Here is a 6,000-nt window from a genome sequence, read left to right on the forward strand (position 1 = left end):
ACTGAGGAAAAGCAAATTGAATTACTGCCTCAATATAAAGAAAAAGGAGTTGAGATAATTTCAGCAGACAAAGAATTTTCTTGCTGCCAGTGATAGAAACGATTGGCTTTGACCTCAACATTTAAAATAATAAGTTTAAATGTCTTTTTAAAGCTTTAACATAGCTCTTTGACCGAGCTGGAACCAAACAGTTTGACTATCAGAACACAGAAGCCGCTCTCCATGCTGACAAAATTCTTTAGGACGTTACCAGATATAGCCCAGAAAACAAACCAGAAACTTAAAATTTGTTAGGGAAAACTCTGTTCATTGCATTTAGCTATACATAGAACCCAACATTTTTACACAGTACCTCCAAAAAAATCCTTGGAAACCTCTCAAACCGATACTAGACAACACGGGACTTTTTTTTTTTTCCCCCCTTCATAGAGCTTGCCTGATAACAAACATTTTAAAGGGGAGGGGAATAAAAATCAACTCCCCAAACTTTCTTGTTAAGCATCCCATCCAGGCTGCTTTTGGAAGACAGCTTACCCCGTGAAGATCTGCTCTGACTATCATGTAATCACTTAATGATAAGCTCACTCAAACTTCCCTCTTTCTGCTTCTCAATCAATTCATTTTACAGCTCTACATACCCTAATTAAACCCCACTCCCCATTTTTGTAACAGTGGTAAAGAAGAGCATTAAAGCAGACACTACATTAAAGACTTCCAGTAAGTTCAGTCTCAGTCTCTTTGCAAACCAGGACTGAACTACACCCCGTGGTGTGCTACAGTTCAAGAGCAGCACAGGTAAATGAAGTACCATGCAGTCCAACTGGAGATGGATGCAACAATCTGAAGCAAAACCATTCCATACAGCAGTGTTTCTGCCCACTAACAGGTACTGGAGCTGCACTGTCAGCTGGAGAAAAAGCGCGCTCTGCACAAAGAAGGAAACTCATCCTAAGTCCCATCTGGGGAGGAAAAACACTATCTGTGCTAAGACACTTCTACCTAACAAATACACTGACGGTAAGGAAAGTGCAACACCAAAGGTAAGAAGAAATGGGACCACAGAAGAACCCTCAAAGCAGACTAATTAGGAAAAATGCTTTATTTTGCTGCAAAATATATTGATGTAGATGACAACGTAAGCCCCCCCAAGCAATCAAAAGCCATTTAGTGAAGTCTAGCAAACATTCTTGTGAAAAATCATTATTAATTTGATCCTAGCAGCCTAATGAGCAAGAAAACCTTTGTCTCCATCTACTGCTGCCTTTTATTTTCTAATACCAGCCAAATGACAAACTCAATGACTGCAAGCGTGCTTCTTCAGCCTCCATTCCTTCCCCCAATACATGAACACTCCTTTCAAGAGATGGTATCAAAAGGCAAATTCCTTTCCCAGTGAACATCGCTGCTTCTAGTGCCAACAGATAACCTAAAAGAGAGGTAAAGATGCTCCGCTCATCACCACCATGTGATCTTTAGTACATCTTCAGATGTGATTTCCTCTCAGTACTTTCTATATCAGACTCATGCTGACAAGTCCTTTAGGAATGGAGGGAGAACAGGACAAGATGAACAACCATCTTCCTATTCAAGAACAAACTTACACCTCCACATCCTTAGAAATTCCTGCTAAAGGGCCCTGCCATCAAATAATATCACACTATTCATGGATCACTCATGACTTCAATACTGTTAAATTTACCAGCACAATTACAGCTTCCAAGGGACCTTTTTTATTTCAATGTCAATGTCCACATCGCAGTTTTAAACCTTTATTAATTATACCACACCCTTTATTAATTATACCACTACTCTTGACAATTATATTGCCTTTTATAATTCTATGCTGGTAGTTTTACAGACACATTTCCTCAAATATCAAAATACAGTTCAATCGCATTCGGCACCTCTCATCAAGGAATTTAGCATCTCATTGCAATAGTACTCACAAAAATGGGAACTCAAGCTTCATTTACCTGGTTCTAAATTTATTAAACCTATAAACACACTTTCTGAGCATTATTTGCATTTCAGTAACATTCAGAAGCACCTATCAACAACTGAAGCACAAACATGATTAATGCTGTCACGGCATAAGATACTCAAAGCCAGAATTATCCCAAAGTGTTTACCAGACTGATTAAGCAGAACCATTCAGATTTATATCACATAGGAAAAGCCTTGGTCCTTTTATACAGGAAAGTGTAGTAAAACCCTATGAATTTGAGTAAAGAAATTCTGTGGCTGTTAAGATGGATCTCAAAAACTGTCTGAGCCTCACAGGTTTTGGGCTCTCACCTGTCAATGCAGAGAAGTCATGTGAGCGGAAAAAGAAGCTGCAAAAAATCAAATCAATAAAACCCTAAACCATAGAAAAACACACACATCACTAACCATAAGAAAATAAAGTATAATTTCTTTTAGTTTTTCATAACACAGTTTTTGCACATAAATATGTATTACTTAAAGGACAGGAGCAGCATCTAAACAGAGGCAGTGGATTTTGTTCACCCCTCTCCAGGACACAGGCAGACACTGGGATGAGGAGGTTTCCTAACACGCAGGGTCACCCTCCCCTTCCCCATGGCCTCCAGTATGCAGGCAGGCAAAGGACCTCTTTAAAATACAGTTACTTGATATATTTTTATTTTAAAAAAGCTAAATCAAACATCTAAATTAGTTTTCATTTGGGTGTTGGTTTTGTTTGTTTGTTTTTTAAATTAACCATAGCTGCAAAAAGTCTTCATCAACAGACAGTAACCAAAAGCAAATATAGGGCACAAAACCTAAAGGCCAGAGACCCAGCTCTTCTGGACAAATCAATGGTATCAAGAGAAAAAATGTGTGTTGCATTACTGATAGCTCTAAAAAAAAAAAAGAAGCATCAGACCTTTGAATTTGGGAAGCAGGGCAAAACTCTGCAACCAGTTTTTCTATAGGATCACATGCTGTAGACAATTAGACAATTTCACTAAAGCCACCCCACCTGGGTAACAAAAAAAATCCACCCATTCCTAAAAAGCCTTCAAGTTTCTAATATGAAGGACTGTGAGGAAAACCAAAGCTGAATGAAAACTTGCACAGCTTTAAGAAGTTATTCAAAAAAGCCTCAAATCTTCTTTCAGTTACTGTTTTTGACAGCTCAGACAAGTACCATTAAGTCAGGGAGGACAAGGAGGCAGAGAACGCTCCTGGCTCACAAAGGCTGGGCAGCCAATGCAGAGTGTCACTTCAAACAGGAACCTGATGTTCTACCTTACACTACACATTATTCCTGGCTACACTAAAACACAGCAAAACCAAGCACGGAACAGAGGTCTTTGCAACCACAGAAGATGACAAAAAGAGAAGATATTTGGGAGTTTACTTTCCTGTAATGTCTTTAGTCCAAGCTGTATCTTAAAGACAGGTCAGGTGGTCCCACAGGGTTTCAAATATTCTGGAGTTCAGGCTGCAATTCCTCAACAGGACAAAAGCTACCTAGGAAGGGCTACTTCAGTTCCATCACTGCAGACACTTATTTTGGCCACCGGATTTCACACTCCTTTTTTGCTTTCTTTGCCCCTGAGATGAACTGGTTCAGTAAATTAAACCACCACAACAAAAAGAGGGAAAAAAAGAAGCGGGGTGGGGTGTGGGGGGGTGTTGAGTCTCTCTTTTCATCCAGCAAGTTCTCAGCATAAGCTCAGTGCAGGATGGGACACGGGTTAACAGCGGCACGTGGGAGGCTATAAAACTGTGTCAAAACTGACTCAGGTGAGTTCAAACCGCTGCAGAACAGGTTCATGACAGCACACACGGATCCAAACCTGACCCAAACCCAGGCTCCAGTCCCTCACAGCCAGCTCGGTCTGTACGCTCCCACTCGTGCCAGTTCTTCTGCAGCCACATGGTTCGTGTGTGTCAATGTGGACACTAATCCAAGCACAAGGCAGGCACAGAGCAACAGCAGAGCAGTGCAGGTGAGAGGCAGAGAGGGGATGTACATGCAGCAGCTCCTGCCCCTTTCTCATCTACCCCCCACCCCACCTCCTCCACTCGGTGCCCTCCCAGGGTGAAGGCCAATAACTGGCTGAGCAAAGCACCCTAAAGGCTGCACGAGCCCCCCAACTCCCTGCAGCAGCTCCAGCCTTCAGCTGACTTTCACAGAGACAGTCCGAAAGCTCACACTGCCTCTGGAGAGGAAGAACCTCTGTCCTCCCCCTTGCCCATTGATACAAACATTTCTACCAGTTCTGGAGCTTGGTGGACTTCTCCAGAACTCAGTTTAACCTCATTAACCCAAGAGGGAGGAGAGCAGCTCACTTCCTGCCGGTTTAATGTGCTGAGCAGGTTTAGCAAAGGATCCAATGGGGGCCAGAGCACGAGAGGGTGCAGTAGTGGAGGAGCAGCAGCAGGACCACTGGAACGGGAAGGAAGAGCGTCAGCTGCTGTGACAGCCAGGCTGTGTGTGACCTACACACGTTGAGGGCAGCCCCACGATGGCTGACACAAACAGCACCACAGTCCAGTGAAGACTTCAAACCAGCCCTGCTGCCCCCTCGCCTGCCCGTGCCCACTTCCACACCACCCTCCCTCCGTGCCAGCAAAACCACCCCAGAGCCAAGCAGCAAGCAAATCAGGGGAGTCACCAGAAAAGCCTGAACCCTGCTGGTTTGAACCACAGCACAAGAGAATGTTACCTGAAGGTGGGGGGACACGGTCAGGAAAGTGGTCAGGAGCACTTTGGCTGGGACTGTTCCCAAACGCTTTGCACTCTCAAACCACAGGTCTGGACTCACTGTTTGGCACAGCAGTATCACACCTGACACCTACTATGTTAATGTTGGCAATTGCCCGTTGCATTAAAGCACACTGCTTGAGGCGAAAAGAATGCTGGGAATTGTAGTCCTGCCATAGGATAGTGCTAACAAAGCAAAACAAGTATTTCAGAGCCCTGCTCGCTCCCGTTACTGAGTGTACATCATCCCACTTACTCATTTAATATGCAATGCACTAAATAATTACTCTAAATAAGTCTTATTTTCCAGTTTGCAAACTCACATAGGTATACAGCAGAGACGTTCGTATGTTTCTATCTGACTCTAATAACGGAAGAGTAAAATAAACAAAACAAACACCCATTTTTCAATCAAGTATGTCTTGCTTTCCTCACACAGTGTTACTCGCAAGGAAGAAAGGCTTAAAGAATTCAGGACAAAAGTTCATGTTTAGTGAGAACAGAGGAGGATGCATCCACAGCTACAGTGACCAGATTATGGAAACAGGACATGACTCCACACGAACTTATTCTACACCATGTTTTAACCCCATTGACTAAAGGTTCCCCCTGTGTAGCTACAGTTACACCATCACACACCCCGGTCAGACTGCCATCTCCTGTGCGCTGCCCTGCCCGGAGTCCAGCCCACCACAAACTCCAGCAAGTTAGATACTGAAGCCTCTCACGCTGCCTGGGACACAACTCGACAAAACACCACGGGCTCCTTCCCTCACCCCCCATCTTTATACTTTTTTTTTCAGAGAGTGAGGTGTCGAAGATAATTTGACTTTAGAGTTTCTGGACTGCTGGACAAAGCTGTGCTTTACCCCTTCCCTAAAAGCATATATTCTTCAATGGAAGAATCACAAAAGAAAAACAAACCACAACCGAAAAAGCATGACAGGAGGGACTTCCAGCTCATTGCACAAGCTCCGAGGCCGGAACGGTGACTCCAAACAGACCTCGCTGAAGAGCCGAGCAGGGCAAACAGGGGTTAAGACCCCCCTTTGGGCTCACACAGAAGAAAGCCCCGCCGTCGGGACCACCAACCCCTCCCCGCCGTCGGAGCCAGGACCTGCCGAGCGACCCCCGCTCCCCCACAGCCCTCCCCGGCCCGGAACGCCTCTCCCCAGGGGCGGTGCGGCAGCCGGGGGGAACGGCGGGGCGGAAGGGGCGCGGGGCCGGGCCGGGCCGGGCGGCGCCTCCCCGGCCCCGTGCTGCCCCCTAGGGCCGGGCCTCCC

Source organism: Calidris pugnax, unplaced genomic scaffold, assembly GCF_001431845.1.
Source record: "Calidris pugnax isolate Ruff unplaced genomic scaffold, ASM143184v1 scaffold211, whole genome shotgun sequence".
Lineage (NCBI taxonomy): Eukaryota > Metazoa > Chordata > Aves > Charadriiformes > Scolopacidae > Calidris > Calidris pugnax.